At 40.6% G+C, this 20,249-nt stretch overlaps 1 non-coding gene across 1 annotated transcript; it reads right to left on the bottom strand.

The window, feature by feature from the left end:
• Positions 1 to 503: 503 nt before the first annotated feature.
• LOC111898944 (small nucleolar RNA R71) lies at positions 504 to 610 on the bottom strand. The gene has a single exon (XR_002852753.1). It is a non-coding gene; the product is annotated as a small nucleolar RNA R71 (small nucleolar RNA).
• Between the last annotated feature and the right edge of the window lie 19,639 nt (positions 611 to 20,249).

Below are 20,249 nucleotides of genomic sequence, written 5' to 3'. Positions count from 1 at the left end.
GGAACAAGAGCAATTTTGAACACTTGGATCAAATACCCGTCCAAAACGAATCTGAATACGATACCGAGCCTGAATTTGAAGAACATACGAGCGAACCCGAGAACGAGCCAAGGAACGAGATGGCAGCAATTGAAGAGATGTCCATGGGAGCTTACAAGAAGCGGATCCGAGAAGATGTGGGTCCCGGTTTAGTCCAACCCGCAATACCTGCCACTGCCACATTCGAGCTGAAGGGGCACATCTTGACTACATTGAAGGATATCCCATTTTTTGGGAAAGATCATGAGGATGCTTTTAAGCATCTAGATGAAGTCAATGACATTGCGGATTACTTCAATGTCCCAAATGTCAACAGAAACACCGTCTTGCTTAGGATGCTTCCCATTACTTTCAAGGGAGTTGCTAAAGAGTGGTTAAAATCACTTCCACCGGGCACGATCACCACTTGGGCTCAAATGCGTGAGCAATTTCTGGACCAGTTTTACCCACCATCCAAGATAGCTAAACTCAAGAAGGCAATAGCCAACTTTAAGCAACAGACGGGGGAGTTATTATACGAAGCATGGGAGAGGTACAAGGGCTTGCTCAGAAATTGCCCTCAACATGATCTAAATGTGCAACAAGAGATGTTGATTTTCTATGATGGGTCAACGTTATGACGAAACAACTCCTTGACTCTCAAGGACCTTTGACAAAGAAAAATCCAAGGGAGGTCAAGGAGCTGATTGAAGAATTCGCAAAGCACTCTCGTGAATACCACAACCCTAGGCAAGATGGAATCAAAGGCGGTGGCGGGGCCCAAACCGAAGAAATAGCAGCTGTGATGGCTATGCTGAATAATTTGGATCGAAGGATAACATAAATGGACCAGTCAATTCATGCCATGAGAGTGGGTTGCAAGAGGTGTAGTGGTCCGCACTTGACCAAGAACTGCCATTTAGATGAGTTTGGGAACAGAAAAGCTCAAGTGTGCTACTCGAGTGGGGATAAGTTTGATGAAGACTGGAGGAAACCAAAGAAGGAGTGGCTACTATATGAAGAGTATAAAAAGCAAAAAGAAGAGAAGTATAGGCAGACAGGTCGAGGCTTCTATTAAAAGGAGCAGCCACTAGCTGAGAAGAAACCCGATCTAGAGACCATGTTGATGAAGTTTATGGATGCTTCGGAAAAGAGACACGATGCTACTGATTCTGCTATTATTAAACAACAAACTTTAATAAAGAATCAGCAAGCCTCCATCAATAACCTTGAAGTACAATTTGGTCAACTAGCCACTTTGGTTCATGAGAAGTTATCCCCGAAAAATCCCGAAACGAAGGCCCAATCTCATGTAATGGCCATAGATACTGAAGAAGAGGTGTGACAACCCATGTTGTTCCGTTACATTTCCCCGTTACTGTTAACGAAATATTGCAGTTTATAAAGTTCCGTTAATTAGAAGTCATCAAATTTAATGAACATTCCATTGGTTCACATTAATATGTCGTTAAGTCGTGATAAAAGGAAATAAAAACACATAACACACATTTCCATTTAATTGGAAAAAGTTAGTTTTTATTATTACGACCACTAAATCGGGTGCGACCAAAAGCCCCGTTTAACGGCAGTATCGGGTAAAATTCCATTGAGCCCCAACTCGGAACCCTATATAAAGGTGAGTGGAGTCCATTGGAGACTTTTTACACTCCCTAAACACACTCTCTCTAGACTCGATTTCGCCCCGAATCCGCAACAAAACACTTCCAAATTATAAGTCCGCTTACCCTAGCTTATTCTAAACATTATGATTTGTGTTTATAGCCCAAAAATGGTCCAAGAAGGCACGGAATAAGGAGTTTATGGCCCAAGAACACTCTAGGGCCGTAAACCCCGAATATGGTGCCAAACATGCCTTAAAACTCATCCTTAAGCTTAGAAACTATTAGGGGATTTAGCCTAGGAGTGTTTGCTCATTTAATACAATCAAAATGTGGCATAAAAGAGAGTTTACGGCCCAAGCACATGCTTAGGCCGTAAACACCTCTAAACCTTGTCAAAATGCCCCAAAAACACTCCCAAATCACCCTAGGGATTAACACATGAATTAAGGGCTTATCCGCTTGGGTTTAGATCACTTAAACATAAAGATTGGGGGTGTAAAATGGAGTTTACGGCCCAGGCTTTTGTCAAGGCCGTAAACACCTCACAAACATGCAAAAGTGCCCCTAACTCACTCCTAAAACACCCTTAGGCTTCACACATAGTTTAGGGACTTAGTATTTGGGGTTTGGACCAATTAAACAGAAAAAAATGAAGGGTCAAAAGGAGTTTACGGCCCAGGCATGTACCAGGGCCGTAAACACCCTTAACCATCCCCAAAACAATAATTTTGTCCCCCAAATGGCCTTAGACTATTACCAAAATGCTTAGGAAATTACCCTCTACCACTTAAGCCTTTAAAAACACCAAAAGAAGGTATGTATAGGAGCTTACGACCGTAAGCTCCCTTGCTTATGGCCGTAAACTCCTCAAAGGGGCCATTTCATGCCTTAAACCCATTTACACAATTGATATTTGAGCCTAGCATAAATCTACCATGGATATGAGACACTTTAGCACACTAGATACCCTCACCATGAGTTTACGGCCGTAAACTCATGGTGAGTAGTCCCTGGGCTGTAAACTAAGTATTAAGGGTTACTCTCAGAGAGTAAACTCCATTCCTAGGTCATACACACCTTTAAACGCTACCCGGGACACCCAAACACTTAACCAAAGTGTTTTCCGCTCCTGCGAGCGCGTATATTTGTTTAATTAGTATTAAATATACTAATTGTATGTGAACATATGTTATCATATGTTAATTAGGTCATTGTAGGTGTTCAAGTCCTTGCGTGACACCGAACGCCCAAACGGCACTTTCGTCGGACCTACTTGCACCAGGTGAGTTCATACCCCTAAATGAACCTTTTAATTGTTTTTACATGTTTTATAGCGGGGGAATACAAGTTAAACATGCCAGTTATCATATCAATCACATGTGATTGATAACCCGCATGCACAAGATTTTACCACTGTACACTGTTTTACTGAGTAGGACACTATAATGGTTTTCAAATGTATCAAAACTCTTACTTATACTATTTTATCTAAATTCATTCTAAACTGGTTTATGGAAGATTTTCTAAGGTTTTCAAACATATTTTACAAAAGAATACAAATTGTGATTTTCTCCGGATATAAAGGTTTTTCATCAAAGTTTCCCTTTTTCGATGTATACTTTTACTTGTCAAATACTGTTGCTTCGCTCATACTTATTTTATACTCCTATTCTGTAACGCTTTCACTTATACTTGAAGTCACTTATACCTGATGGACGCTTATACTTATTCACACTCTTACTTAGTGATACGATTCTACTTCTCTTATACTTGATATCGACTCTTCTTCACTTATACCCGATACGCTCATACTTCACTTATTGTCGTCTCTACTTCGTGATACGCTTACAATTGTTCGACACTCTTATTTCACTTGCGATCACTCCTACTTCACTTGTTAGACACTCCTACTTCACAAAGATCACTCCTACTTGATACAGACTCAGTCGTAATTAGATGTATGTCTGTGCTTGTATAGATGCATATAAATAATGATTGAAGGACTTAGGAAGGCTTGTCCGCCCTATTTCCTTTTCTTCATTGAGATGTGGTCTGGTGGGATCGGATGTCCATCCGAAGGTCGTTTGATTCATTACATATATATTATGTACACAAGCATAGACATACAGGTTTACTTCAGTCAATTCAGTTAAGCGTCTCTACATCTAGTTCAACACTTACATTAGAAACCCACTAGTTGGAAGTCTCTACCCACTATTTGGGATGCATCTTCAGGACACGGCCTTCTCTGTCGTCTAGTTGGTAACCAGAGTCTCCTGTAGGGAGAGCGGACATTGTGTGTATAGATCTATACGGGATTGACAACCCCGCACCCAGACTGCTAGCTACAGTCCCGGCCTACCAAGCCAACGGGTGACAAATGTCACATTTTAGACGCTTGTAGGGCGTCTGATACTCTAGTCAGTATGGTTACGAGTATCCTGTGTTACCTTATAATTCATTGGCTTTAAGGTAACGGTATTTTGCCAGCAATTTACACTGTATGCTGGAAATTCATTTCGGAGTCACACTGTTTTGACCTTACAAGACGTATCTTTCATTTGATACTGTCTCGGGTCTGGTTTCTCTGTTTTTGACCTTACAAGACGTATCTTTCATTTGATACTATCTGGGGTCTGTATTCACTGTATTCACAGTATCCACTGTATTCACTGTTTTAGACCTTGCTAGACGTATCTTTCATTTGATATTGTCTGCGGTCTGTATTCACTGTTTTGGACCTTACCAGCTGTACCTTTCATTTGGTACCTTCGGGGGTCTGTGTCTCTATTTGTTAGACTGAACCAGGCGTGTCGTTCGTTCGATACTCTCCTAGAGTCTACGATTCCTTGCCTTAGTCAGCAGTCCTCACTGTTGAGGCATATGTTATTCCCTGATGTCATTTGCTTTCCTCGATAATCAAATTCAGTATTTTGATAATGATAGCAATTTAGGGAAAATAACTTTTTACCACCTAACACTGACCAGTCTTGGTAGAAGGCTGCTTTTATTAAAGAAAATATAGGATTTTCTGGAAAGGACTCTAATACACTAAAATCTCTTAAACTACTACTTTTATTAAAGTCATTTGAATGAAAACGTCACTAAATGCGTATGAACTCACCAACATTTGTAAAAATGTTGATACTCGTTTTTCAAATAACTTGTATTCTCAGGTTAGCATTAGACAGGTACATCCCCGAAGCTGTTGATGAAGATAGCTTAGTACCGCGCTGTATTTATTCTATTACTTCTATTACTTTGATGTATTAATGTAACCATGTAAAACTATTACTATTAATGCAATGATTTGTTGTACTTTGATTACTATAATGCATGTGTTGTGATACTTGACATGACGTCATCCACTCCAGAACGTTTCCGCCGTTCCGGTTTTGGGGTGTGATAGATTGGTATCAGAGCCTTGTTTATAGTGAGCTAAGTATATCAATTCATAAAAGATATACAACCTATAAACACAAAGGGATAAAACACTCTGACCAAGAATTATACTTTAAAATATAACCATATTTTACCAAAGTATAATAACATCCAAAACCTAAACACTCTAAAAAAAGTATCACAAGAAGGACAAGAATAAAAGTCTTCGGATGTTGAGCATTACCGTCAAACCTGGGCAGTTATGTAATCGTAAGCTGGGATAAATGTAACCTGATCAACTACATTTATCCGAGATGTGATGAACGTGTGCTCGGGAGTGATAGTGGTGTGCAGCAGGTCTGAAACTTACCAACTAGGATTGCTAGAGCCAAACATAAAGTTAAAATACTATAGGAGTATTTTAGAACGCTAAAAGATTCACACTAATCCCAGAATGAAACTCAGAAGATAAGAAACAAACAAGAATTAAAATACCATAAGGGTATTTTAGAATCCATAAACAACCTTGCGTGAATAACTAAAAAGATCCTTATTGATATACCTAAAACTACAGAGGGTATACTCCCAAGGTTATATATAATAAGGATCCCATAGGCTGAGAATGTGTGGTTTCGCTCTATTTCCTTTTCCTCGTTGGGATGTGGTTCTAGAGTAGTATCACATATTCGAAGGCTTATCGGATCTAAGCTATATATGATATGTATACCCTGTGTAATCGTAGCAGGACTCGATATGGATCATACAGTGAAATGTTAATAATCTCTTAGGATTCGTTAGACATTTCCATTCTCGCACGAACCCTGTAGAAAACCCTACCCACTTCAGTGCTTGACAGAAGAGCTGATTCCGACCCCGAGGAGGTTCATTGAGAAGATGTCCTGTTTGGAAATAAATGAACTGGGTCGAGACCATTGAATGCACCAAGTGCCCATATTCTTTTAGGGACAGTGGTGAGAGATTCGCCTAAACTTCCGAGATTCCAGTTATCCATCATGAAGCGGTGACACCCAGAGTTGGAATCAGATGGAAGGCGGGGTAGAAATTCAATATGTCTTCACAAGAAAAGAACCCTAGGTAACTACCCGAAGGAAACCAACGCCGATTCTAGTCAAAGATACGAGGCAGACCGAGGGAGCTAGTACATGGAACCCGGGAATTGTCTTCTCCTCGTGATTCGTCACGCTAATACACCCATAAAATAATACAATTTAGTGAGTTAGTGGTTACACTACTCACGCTATGTGTTAGGTAAATCATTGATTCCCGTTGCCAGATACACGATTAGGGCGGATCCCCGCATCTCTATTGAGAGAATTTTAGCTATCTGCCCTTGTGAGCCTCTCTTTCTGCGGTTTCGTTCTGAACCGTTCTCAAATCTCTCCAGGCCGGAGAGTGAAACCTTTCCCAGTATAAAGGTAACTTAGTAGGAACGACTCGCATCTTATGGCCTTTTTCCGATACTCATACACCCACTTCGATTACCAGGACTACATCATAGGGATGTAGGTCGACACTCAGACGACCAGTACCCGAGGCACGGGAAAAATTTATGCCTAAGACGTTCAGGACAGAAATGTACAGGGTTAACCATCTTCTCTCATTACCTTGTATTCCTTTCCGTGTAGGAAAACCATGCCACCGAAGAAGCGTAACCAATCCACAAGCAAGAAACCTACTCTCTTATTCGATGAAGCTACGTTCCAAGCTGCAGTCTCAGCAGCCGTAGCAGCTGTCATGGCTCACCTGAATGCTAACACCGCCAATGTTAGCAAGGGCCCTGTCGGGATTTCCAATTCTGGCAGTGGACAGCAGCAACCAACACTTCCATACTCAGCCACCCAAGAACCTCACTCAAACCCACTAAAGAGAAAACTCAAGGTTGAGGAGGGAAGTACCTCGGCTCAAGGACCTTCCGAAGGGCAACGAGCTGAGACAGTCTATACCCCTGTCAATCCTTCCCTCCCGACTCCAAGAAGTCTGTACCTAAGAGACCTTCCCCACTGCAGCAAGTGCAGCTACCATCATCATGGTGCCTGCCGGGAGCTCTATTGTGCTAGGTGCCATATGTTGGGGCATACTGCTCACGTCTGCAGAACCCCGGTTGAGTTCATTACATCAACCACCAATGTGGCGACCCGTGCAGTATGCCACCTATGTGGTAAAATGGGACACTTCAAGAAGGACTGCCCAACCGAAGGAAAGACAAGGACACAGAAGGAGCCTGACACTACTGCTTAGGGAGAAGCGGCAAGGAACTCGTTAGATTTTGGTACGTCTCTCGATCTCGGATAACTAAAATAAGGACAATAAAAGACTAATTCAAATGTAAATTCTTCCCAGTAAAGCGAAAGTCGCAGCACTATTATAAAATTTAAAATTCATTAGGTAAAACTATAATGGCTAAACATATATGTTACGGCCATGTATATTTAAGATGGACAGACCTAGAGTGAGCGAATGCCGCCTCATTTCCTGTTCCTCGTTTGGTTGTGGATTTAGGGCGGGGTCGCTCAGTCAACAGTCCTCCCCACCTTAAATATACATGACTAGTATATGTGAGGCGATTATAGAAATGCCTTGTGAGAATTTCCTTCATGAAAAGATACTTTATTCAGAAACACTTAGAACTCTCTATAGTTCCGCGTCGACTCTATCGGTCCAAGTATCCGCAGTAGTGATACATAGGACGAAACCCGAGACGCCTAGAACTTGTGTGCCTGTTCGGCACATGACTCTATCGATCTTCACTTTATATCATGTCGGAGTGTGCCAACTTCGACGACTCTATTGATCACGGTTTGACTTCGTGCAACCGTGTGTACATCCTTAGTGTTGTGTAAAAAGAACTTTCTCCGTAGCCATGTCGGAAAATAAAGGTTCTTCCGAACCTAAACCTAACACAAATAATCAAACCTAATGCGATCCGTCAATCGTCCCTCTTAACTTGAACCTTCCAAAGTACCCAGGAGAGGGTACCACACGCCATCGACCGACCCCTCGTAGACAGGTGAACACCGAAGCGAAGGACACTGTAGAAACTCCAGTGGACGACAACCATCCGAAGCATACTTCGTAGATTCCTCAGAAAGACCCTTCGCACCTCGCACGTCGGGTTCGTAAGCATAGAGATTAGAACTCATGAGACTGACCCCTATAACTAGGTATATGCGTAAAGATGGCATATAATTGAGATCAAAAAGATTTAAGGTGTGTGTTTCCTCCCTATTCCTTGTTCCTCGTTGGGTTGTGGGTTTGGGGTGGAGACGCACAGCTGAACATCCTGTCGACCTCAATTATATATTGCTTGCATACACCAAGTACTGGTGGTTAGGTCAAGCATGAGCTCTACCACGAACCTCTTCGCAAAACACTTTCGCCCTATTCCATAACATAGGAGTCAGAGTCAAGAGAATCACTGTGGGTTAAGCTAGTAAAGTTCCGAGTGATAAGACCCTATACCCACTAGATTTGACCTAGACCGATGAAACTCAGAACCTTCGGAGGAGTAGTTGTAGAATATGCTCGCACTACTCAGGCACTTCGTCTGCTCAGTTATAGACGAGCAGTGCCTATCACCCTCCACCCTCCTGCATGGAGGAAATCGTCGTCGCCCTGTAGACGATAGACTTCATTCTCCGAAGTGAACACTAGGATACCGAGAACCATAGGATAACCTTCGCAGCCAAGACTACTTGAGCAAAGAGCGAAAGTAGTTGCGTTAAGCCTCGTGACCCTGATCCCGAGGAGGTTATAGACTTGACACCAGTCCTGGTGTTAGTCGAAGGGTTATGCAGGAGCATACACTTTCCACACTAGAATAAACCACAGTCTTAGAGATTCATTGGACTATTAAGTATTCCACGAATACTGTCTCACGCAGAGATAGTAGAACCACCTCCCGAGATAGTCCAACACTCGTCTGGTGAAACCCTATCTCCCCGACCCTCAGGGTTTCCGTATCTCAAGATTCGTTAGTGCAGGTCCATTTTGCACAAGCTTGAGATAGACACTCTACAGCAAACCGATAACCATAGACACGCAACCCACTCGACGATCTAGAAAGTCTCTATCAGCCAGTTGACAGAAAAAAAACGAAACCAAAGACCAATCGAGATTCCTAAGAACCAACCTGAAGGACTACACGCACAGTACGAGTGAGAACGTTGCGGACTTTGGAATGGAGATCACGCCAGTGATGATCTTGCCATAGAAGTACACTATGTTCTGAGTACTGAAAAGCTCTACCATTCCGAGAGCTTAGGACCATGTGAGAGTCCCCATGAAGACTTGGTCCAACCCTTTTCAGGCCGCTACTACCTTCGGATACCCCGCAAGACTCACACTCGATCAATCCACTTCTTAGACTTGATATGTGATCTCCCACCATCACTCTTCGTACCTCACTCATCTTGATAGGAACCATTAAGAACCTTGACTTCATAGATACACCAGTCGAAACCCACTAGCTACACTAGACGGAATCCGCATCCCGTATGTGAAGGTCTGTCGGAATAACAAACACAGACCAGAGATCACTTGGGAATGCGAGGACAAACCGTATAGGAAGTACTCGCTTACCTCTACTTGGCCATTCATACCTACTTCCTTGCCTAGACCTGAATTTCGGGACGAAATTCCCTCTAACGGGGGGATGATGTGACAACCCAAGTTGTTCCGTTACATTTCCCCGTTACCGTTAACGGAATATTCCAGTTTATAAAGTTCCGTTAATTAGAGGTCGTCAAATTTAATGAACATTCCATTGGTTTACACTAATATGCCGTTAAGTCGTGATAAAAGGAAATAAAAACACATAACACTCATTTCCATTTAATTGGAAAAAGTTAGTTTTTATTATTACGACCACTAAATCGGGTGCGACCAAAAGCCCCGTTTAACGGCAGTATCGGGTAAAATTCCACTAAGCCCCGACTCGGAACCCTATATAAAGGTGAGTGGAGTCCATTGGAGACTTTTTACACTCCCTAAACACTCTCTCTCTCTAGCTCGTTTTCGCCTCGAATCCACAACCAAACGCTTCCAAATTGTAAGTCTGCTTACCCTAGCTTATTCTAAACATTATGATTTGTGTTTATAGCCCAAAAATCGTCCAAGAAGGCATGGAATAAGGATTTTACGGCCCAGGAACACTCTAGGGCCGTAAACCCCTAACATGGTGCCAAACATGCCTTAAAACTCATCCTTAAGCTTAGAAACTATTAGGGGATTTAGCCTAGGAGTGTTTGTTCATTTAATACAATCAAAATGTGGCATAAAAGAGAGTTTACGGCCGAAGCACATGCTTAGGCCGTAAACACCTCTAAATCTTGTCAAAATGCCCCCAAAACACTCCCAAATCACCCTAGGGCTTAACACATGAATTAAAGGCTTATCCGCTTGGGTTTAGATCACTTAAACATAAAGATTAGGGGTGTAAAATGGAGTTTACGGCCCAGGCTTTTGTCAAGGCCGTAAACACCTCACAAACATGCAAAAGTGCCCCTAACTCACTCCTAAAACACCCTTAGGCTTCACACATAATTTAGGGACTTAGTATTTGGCGTTTGGACCAATTAAACACAAAAAAATGAAGGGTCAAAAGGAGTTTACAGCCCAGGCATGTACCAGGGCCGTAAACACCCTTAAACATCCCCAAAACAATAATTTTATCCCCCAAATGGCCTCAGACTATTACCAAAATGCTTAGGAAATTACCCTCTACCACTTAAGCCTTTAAAAACACCAAAAGAAGGTATGTATAGGAGCTTACGGCCGTAAGCTCCCTTGCTTATGGCCGTAAACTCCTCAAAGGGGCCATTTCATGCCTTAAACCCATTTACACAATTGATATTTGAGCCTAGCATAAATCTACCATGGATATGAGACACTTTAGCACACTAGATACCCTCACCATGAGTTTATGGCCGTAAACTCATGGTGAGTAGTCCTTGGGCCGTAAACTAAGTATTAAGGGTTACTCTCGGAGAGTAAACTCCATTCCTAGGTCATACACACCCTTATACTATTTTATCTAAATTCATTCTAAACTGGTTTATGGAAGATTTTCTAAGGTTTTCAAACATATTTTACAAAAGAATACAAATTGTGATTTTCTCCGGATATAAAGGTTTTTCATCAAAGTTTCCCTTTTTCGACGTATACTTTTACTTGTTAAATACTGCTGCTTCGCTCATACTTATTTTATACTCCTACTCTGTAACGCTTTCACTTATACTTGAAGTCACTTATACCTGATGGACGCTTATACTTATTCACACTCTTACTTAGTGATACGATTCTACTTCTCTTATACTTGATATCGACTCTACTTCACTTATACCCGATACGCTCAAACTTCACTTATTGTCATCTCTACTTCGTGATACGCTTACACTTGTTCGACACTCTTACTTCACTTGCGATCATTCCTACTTCACTTGTTAGACACTCCTACTTGATACACACTCAGTCGTAATTAGATGTATGTCTGTGTTTGTATAAATGCATATAAATAATGATTGAAGGACTTAGGAAGGCTTGTCCGCCCTATTTCCTTTTCTTCATTGAGATGTGGTCTGGTGGGATCGGATGTCCATCCGAAGGTCGTTTGATTCATTACATATATATTATGTACACAAGCATAGACATACAGGTTTACTTCAGTCAATTCAGTTAAGCGTCTCTACATCTAGTTCAACACTTACATTAGAAACCCACTAGTTGGAAGTCTCTACCCACTATTTGGGATGCATCTTCAGGACACGGCCTTCTCTGTCGTCTAGTTGGTAACCAGAGTCTCCTGTAGGGAGAGCGGACATTGTGTGTATAGATCTATACGGGATTGACAACCCCGCACCCAGACTGCTAGCTACAGTCCCGGCCTACCAAGCCAACGGGTGACAAATGTCACATTTTAGACGCTTGTAGGGCGTCTGATACTCTAGTCAGTATGGTTACGAGTATCCCGTGTTACCTTATAATTCATTTCGGAGTCACACTGTTTTGACCTTACAAGACGTATCTTTCATTTGATACTGTCTGGGGTCTGGTTTCTCTGTTTTTGACCTTACAAGATGTATCTTTCACTTGATACTATCTGGGGTCTGTATTCACTGTATTCACTGTTTTAGACCTTGCTAGACGTATCTTTCATTTGATATTGTCTGCGGTCTGTATTCACTGTTTTGGACCTTACCAGCTGTACCTTTCATTTGGTACCTTCGGGGGTCTGTGTCTCTATTTGTTAGACTGAACCAGGCGTGTCGTTCGTTCGGTACTCTCCTGGAGTCTACGATTCCTTGCCTTAGTCAGCAGTCCTCACTGCTGAGGCATATGTTATTCCCTGATGTCATTTGCTTTCCTCGATAATCAAATTCAGTATTTTGATAATGATAGCAATTTAGGGAAAATAACTTTTTACCACCTAACATTGACCAGTCTTGGTAGAAGGCTGCTTTTATTAAAGAAAATATAGGATTTTCTGGAAAGGACTCTAATACACTGAAATCTCTTAAACTACTACTTTTATTAAAGTCATTTGAATGAAAATGTCACTAAATGCTTATGAACTCACTAGCATTTGTAAAAATGCTGATACTCGTTTTTCAAATAACTTGTATTCTCAGGTTAGCATTAGACAGGTACATCCACGGAGCTGTTGATGAAGATAGCTTAGTACCACGCTGTATTTATTCTATTACTTGTATTACTTTGATGTATTAATGTAACCATGTAAAACTATTACTATTAATGCAATGTTTTGTTGTACTTTGATTACTATAATGCATGTGTTGTGATACTTGTCATGATGTCATCCACCCCAGAACGTTTCCGCCGTTCCAGTTTTGGGGTGTGACAAGAGGCCATCTCTGAGTTCTTAGAAGCCTTAGAAGTTGAACAACAACAGCTCGATCCAAAGTTGAAGAAGCCCAAGCTCGAAAATCAAGATGCTGCTAAATTCCAGAATTCACGACGTGAACTACATAAGTTCACGACGTGGGCCTGTCATGAATAGAAAAATACTGTTGATGGTTCGGTTTATCAGCCGCCTTTGCCTTTTCCTTCTCGAGCTACCCTTAGTCCACTGTAAAGAGAGCATCTGGAGTTTGTTAAGCACGTGAAGGGTATCCCGATTAATACTCCTTTTGTCGAGTCCTTATCAAAATTTCCCGAGCATCAGAAATTACTGCAAGATTTGATAGATACTCGCCAGCAATTAAAGAAGCAATCTAAGGTGATTCTAAGTGAGCAAAGCTCAAAAGCTGTGTTGGGAGAGACACTTAAGAAGATGGGAGATCCTGGACGCCTCACTCTTCAGTGTGAGTTTGGTAACAAAATGAAGGTTAATGCTTTAGCCGATTTCGGGGCTAGCATTAATTTGATGCCTTATTCATTTTATCAGAAGTTGGAAATTCAGAAGATGAAGGCTATAAGAATGACTATTCACATGGCGAACCGTTCAGTGACACAACCCCAAGGCATTGTGGAGGATATTTTAGTAAAAATTGGAAAATTTGTTTTTCCAATAGATTTTGTAGTGTTGGATATGAAGGAAGATCCCAATGTTCCACTTATCCTTGGTCATCCATTACTTAACACTGCTGGAGCTTTGGTTGATATTTGCGAGTCTAAGCTCACCTTGAGGGTTGGAGACGAAAAAGAAGTTTTTGGGATAGAAGATGGCTTCCAAAGGAATCATGTTCAAGAAGAGGTGTTCACAATTAATGAAGACAATGAACTAGAAGAACTAGAAAAGCTTATGGAGGAAGAGATCAAGACAGTTCATCAAGTCAAAAGAACAAAACCAAGAGCATCTGTTCCATTTTTGGTTGAAGTCATTGCTTACAAGAGTCCACCTTCTTGGGTAAGCGAGGATGAGGAGATGACAAGTGATGAAGAGGAAGTTACTTCAAGGGTGACAAAGTCAGTGGTGAAAGAAGAGAAGGACGCTATGGAGTGCAGGGAGGAAACTAAAGGGACCAAACGCAAGCTTGAAGAAGAGGTCAAAGCTAAAAAAGAGAATTCAAAGAAGGCGTACAAAAGGCGAGTTCAAGCTTACAAGAGGTGATTCAAGGAACAAAAGATCCTAGTGGTGGATTCTTCCGAGGACTCAATGTAGGAGGCACGAAGTCCAGCTCAAGACTCCAAGAAAAAGAAGCGCTTCTTGGGAGGCAACCCGAGTTTGGTTTGCAAATTTTTTTCTTTTCTTTTTGCATTTTAGTCTTAAAAACATAGATCATGTCATTCAACTCGATTAGAACATAATTAAACACTGAATGCAGGGACCCTAAAATGGAAGTAGTAATAATTGAGAATTTAGTTTAAAGCCAAAATTGATTTAGTATAAATTTTTCCTTCCAGGCCATATTCACGACGTGAATTTTTAGAAATTCACGACGTGAGTCATGAATGAACTGGATAAATACTCAATAATAGAGTTTAACCCATTAGAATAAGAGGCCCAAGATCAATCCGTGAATGCATGGCCCAATTCTAGCCCAGATGAAATTCACGACGTGAATCTTTGGTGAACTCACGACGTGAGTTTTCAATTACACGGGACCACAGAATAAAGCCCTAAAATAACCAGTTGACCCCCATTTGTTTATACTGCACGAAGTGGAAGCGAAATCTGGTCCCCCCTTGGTCCCCATTGCTCCGATTTTGGCCGACAACTCCCCTAATCTTCTTTGTGCTTACATAATACTTCCGTCAAAGGTAATAATTATTGATTTTTAAGTTTAGTTTTTGCTCTAGTAAATGAACTTGGGGTTAGGGTTCGTTAATTGAGTGAAATGGCGAAATTAATTCTTCAAAGTTCCGTAATAACCTTTGAATGTTTATGCTATGTGTTTGGAAGTGGCATAGGAGTAAAACCCATTGATATTGTGACTAGATTTACCCCCCATTGTCGCGATTTTGCTTGCTGATATTGCGAATTCACGACGTGAATCCTAAAGGATTCATGATGTGAATCCTGGGACTGAACAATTCTTTGTTTACCTTTATGTCTAAGTTATTGGTTTGTTCCTTGTCTTTGCAGAAATAGCACCTAGAAGAGACTTACCTCTTGGGATTGCAAGTTTACACCCATTTTCCGAGTTTCTAACCACTACACCTCGGGAAATTTACACGCGATGGAATACCCGGTTGGGATGGATCTATAATCGAGAGTTTGCTGTTGCTCCCACTATTCAGTGGGCGAGGTTGAGGGAGGTTGTCTTGGTTGATAGGATCTCCCAATACCTGACAAAAATCTTTTTGGGGGACAGATTCCAATTTACATGCAAGGGGTGGTTCAACCTATTTAACACCCAGGAGTGTGTATATAAGGAGCTTTGCGTGGTGTTCTTTTCCACAGTCACATTCCATGACAATGTCAGAGATCCCACTTTTCCCCCAGCTTTGGTCTTTCGTTTAGGCGGGGAGTATCGGGAGTGCAGTCTGGTGGAGTTTTCTCGCTGTATGGGGCTTTATGAAGCTCATGAGACCATCAATCATGAGTTTATTTTATTTTTGAGGGACGCCATGCGGGTGTATGCGGATGGGGTTTCGGGGCCTGAGTTTTGGAGCAACATTGCCACTGGAGTGTTTAATTCCGGTGTATCTCCCGAGAGTAGCATCAAAAGCCCGATACACCGCCTCATCCATCGATTAATCACTTTCTCCGTTCATCACAAGCGTCACGGTGATAAAGTTACTAAAAGTAACTTGTTTTTTTTATGGTGCATCTTACAACCGGGTGTTTGCTGCAAGATTCCCTATTTTTTGGCACGGTATTTGGCAGATTATGCAAAAAGTGCTCGTCCTGGAAGCCCCATTTGTGGAGGGAATTTTGTTACCCAATTGGCCCGCTCTTATGGTCTTCTTGTTCCTGATATCACTCGTTCCCTAACATGTATTGAGGGGAATGAGTTCAGTATGAGGTACCTGGAAACAATGAGGGTGGTCAAAAACTATGGGACACATTGGGGAATTGTTCGAGATGATGATGATGATGAGGAGGAGCCGGCCAGACAACCTGAACCACGACCATGGCCGAGGCGCAGGAATGCGAGAGGACGGGGAGAACGCGGGCAGCCAATACATCCACCCGCATCCATGATGGGAGCACCTTCTGGGAGTGACATGGCTGGTTATTTTGACCAGTTATTGTTGAGTGTCAATTGGATTAGCGGTACTATGGAGAATGTTGTCCGACATCTTGGGGTGGAGCAGCCACCTCATTTGGGGTATCATTACCCGATTTGCCCACGATGGACGGAGTATGGCGGACGCGGAGGTGATGGAGCTGGAACCAGTAGAGCACATGATGATGAGGAGGATGATTGATTGTTGTTTATTTTTATTTTGTTTGGTTTGTTTTAGTTTGTTTTTATTGTGTTTTGTTTATTTTGTTGGGATTGTAAGAACTATTTAGATATTATGTTACTTTTATTCTTCTTTGGTGGTTATTTCTCAGAAATTGCTAGGAGTGCCTAGAAAGGATAGCAAGATATAAGTGCGTACGTCTTTAGCCAAGAGTGTTTAACGTCGGGAGTCAAGACCCATATTTTAAAATAAGTGTGGGGTGAGTCAAGAGAGTGGATAGTCAGTGAAAGAGTCAAAAACTGGTGAATTTAGAAAGTCTTAATACATTAAGACATTGGGTTGCATTGTACACATTAGAAGAAGATTTAGCAATGTTTTTTTCTGTCTGCCCAGTTTTCACGACGTGAACTTTTCTTACTCACGTCGTGAGTCAGTTCTCAGGAGGCTCCCAGAATACGCGTAATTACGATTTCATGTCGTGACCTTTCTTTACTCACATCGTGAGTCTGAGGTTTTCACAAGAACAAGGCCCTTGACATATAATTATTCCATGGGCTAATACCATTCTTCTTGTCATTATTCTGGAGATTATTTGGGCTCATTTTCACTACTATACAATGTGGCGTATGCTTTCCCACATTGTTCGTTCTATTTTGGAGATTTACACCACATTTGAAGACGATTAAAGGCTCGATTTGATGTTTTGCCGGTGCATTTCTTATCTCGCGAGTTCAAGATCCAAGTTTCTATTTCTCATAGTCCATATTCAAGATGCACGTTTTCCACACTTTTGGAGATGTTTACGCCACTATCCCAGGGGAGTCTGCTCTTTTTTCTCCCTTTTTCTTAAGTTTGATTTATTTTATGCATACAATGAGGGCATTGTATGAAATAAGTGTGGGGTAGGGGTAGAAAAAGTAAATTACTAGAAAATTTGAAAATTGAAATAATTGAATCTAGTAATAATAATTTGAACTGTAGTTACTAGTGTTGTATGGGATGATCCGATAAAAGTTCAAATGTTTAGTTGAGCCAATACACGTTATAGTGCATTTGTGGCCTCCCTTATTTTAGTGAAATCATGGAACAAAAACATAACCCCGCTTGGTTTGAGGGATGCAATATGTTTAGCAACCTAAACCTGAAATGTATCCAGTAAAATTATTATCGTTAACCAATAAAGGTTGAAGTTGAGCGCCCCTGCTTAAGCATGTAGGGTTTTGAGTGAAAAAAGTGAGATACATGTAAAAAAAAAAAAGAGAATTGCAAGAAAAGTTTGAAGAATTTTGGAGCAGTTAAAGTGAAGATCAAAAGATCAAAATTCTGAAGAAATTCAAAAAGTTGAAGATACCAAAAATTAAACAACAAGGTGGTGAATTCGAAGAAATCAAAGAGCAAATGTCAAAGAAATGAAGAATTCCAAAGAGCTCCATAGTGGTATCATAAATTGTAATTCTAGATTATGTATGCTTGGGTTGCTCAACTAAAAATACCTTGAGGTTAGGAGGTTTTCTGCGGATGGATTCGGAGGGTTGCATAAAATGAGCATTGTTCGAAAGAAGTGGGCGAGTGTTTATGAAGATTGCGAGTATTTAAAGTATGGGGGTACTTTAGGAAAATTTTAGACACAAATGCATGCGTTGAGGTCTTGGCATAATGGTTGGGCTGAATCGGATTGTTCTATATGATGTTAGTAATAAAGGGTTAAGTTTAAATTTGCTTGAGGGAAAGCAATGCCTAAGTGTGGGGTATTTTGATATTGCCATTTATATATCTATTTTTAGACAATATTTAAGTACATTTTTATTAATAAGTTGGTAATTTGTTTAGAATAATGGTACTTATGGGATTAAATGTTATTTGCAGCAAAAAAGGACATTTTGAAGAAAAGGGACTAAAAGCGTTAAAGGAAGAAACTTTGGGAGTTAAAAGATTAAAGGAAAAGAAAATCTGGAAAAAGCGTTCTCACGTCGTGAGAACTAGAAGATTCACGACATGAGAGTTAGTTCTAAAAGATATGTACGCGGGTGAAGAAATCCTTGACGGGCACGGTTATCTGGAACTCACGACGTGAATATCTTATTATTCACGACGTGAATTTGTAAAAATCAGCAACTATATAAACCCTTGACCGTTACGAATAAAAGGGACTTTTGACTAAGAGAAAGGAGTTACAGAAGGCGATTTTGAGCAGAAGAAAAGTCATGGAAAGAAGCTTTCAACACCAAAAGAGTGAAGGTCCATCATTTAGTTTATTTATTTGTTATCTAGGAGCATGTTTCGTTACACTTTGATTTGTGTTAGTGTGTTAGTTGCTATTATGAGCAGCTGAATCTAGCCACTCTTGTTTAGCTAGATGAAGCTTCCAACTTATGAATAGCTTAATTTTTATGGATTTATTTAGTTGGTGCATTGCTTGTGTTTGATTTATAGTTACCTAGCATGCTTGTTGTTTATCTAATTGCTTGATTTCATGTTCTGTGTAGCTTAGTGACCATTAACTGCATGAACTTGTTTACCTAATGATTTAGTGAACATTAAATTGTTAGAGCTAGGATTGACCAATCTTAGTTAGTAATTAGAGTAAATAAAGTTAGCTGTGCTAGAGAACGTGGATTGTGACTATAATTGCGTTTACATAATAAATCTTACATAACATATTCATATTCATAATTGGTTCTGTGTTTAATTGTGTGTGACCATACATAGTTTGACATAAATTAATTAATTATTGGTAAAGTTAGAATTAAATTACTAATACAATTAAAACCAACTAGATAATCTATAATTATTAGCTAGCCATAAGGAAGAAGTGGATTCAAACTAGACAAGAGTGTGTTTTTACTTCTTGATTGAATTTGAGTTAAGTTCATCTGATCTTGTAAAATCAGATAAAACCCTTTCTAAACTTGTTAATAATTAGGTTAATTTGACAGCAAGTAAATTAATTAGTAACACCATTCCCTGTGATCGACACCCGAATTACCCAAGCTATACTGTAATCCGACTAGGTACACTACCTGATTCAGCAGCACCAAGCAAATAGATAAGATCGTTAAAGGGCCATGTCGTGATCTGTCATCGGGGAGTGACTGAAGGACCAAGTCAACAGCCAGCTACCTCGAGACTTCGACACCCGACTCTCCTGGCTTGACAATATGTGACTTAATCTCCAAGATTTAAGCACATATAGACTTTGATTGCCAATAGGGATTGAGTGACTTAGAACTATTCAAGTCTTGAACTTGTGGGATAGGGAGAATTATTGAAGGAGGTGGAGGAAATGAAGTATGATTTCCAATCCTATTAGTGCTCAATAAAGGGATTAGTCTTTCACCTTGATTGCCTGTTGAGATATCATCTTCATTAGGAAGCTTGTTCCTAAAGATTTGGGAAGACCATAGTTGTCTAAACTAGACATCTATAAGGGAGAAATTCAAGTTAGTTGATTTAAAGTCCTTAATATAACACCCAATATGAAATATTAAGGCTAGGACCCAACAAACTATTTTATAACTTGGAAGAGGGATGCCGTAATCCAAGCTATAGAATATTTGAAGGTAGGTAAATGACGATTTACCATTTTCCACCATGAAAAACGAAATTATTCATTAAGTTTTAATTGGATTTGAAACTCCTAGATCTTTTGAGATACATTGAACTTTCAATAGCATGTTTGAATCTTGATTGTGCCCTCTCAATTTTGTGACTGGGATGCCGCGGATCACAAACAAGGTGTGAATAACCATGCAAATTGACTTGGTAACCTTAATTTTATCAGCTAATCGATGTGTCGGTTAACCATACACGCTCCACCGATCTATGATAAAACTTAAGCCACCCTTTGCCACACATTGTCAGTCCCAAGTTAGTGTGCCGATTAACCACACACGCTCC

Source organism: Lactuca sativa, chromosome 4 (genome assembly GCF_002870075.4).
Source record: "Lactuca sativa cultivar Salinas chromosome 4, Lsat_Salinas_v11, whole genome shotgun sequence".
Classification (NCBI taxonomy): Eukaryota; Viridiplantae; Streptophyta; class Magnoliopsida; order Asterales; family Asteraceae; genus Lactuca; species Lactuca sativa.
The sequence above is the reverse complement of the archived record's forward strand: the minus strand, read 5'-3'. Positions and strand labels throughout refer to the sequence as shown.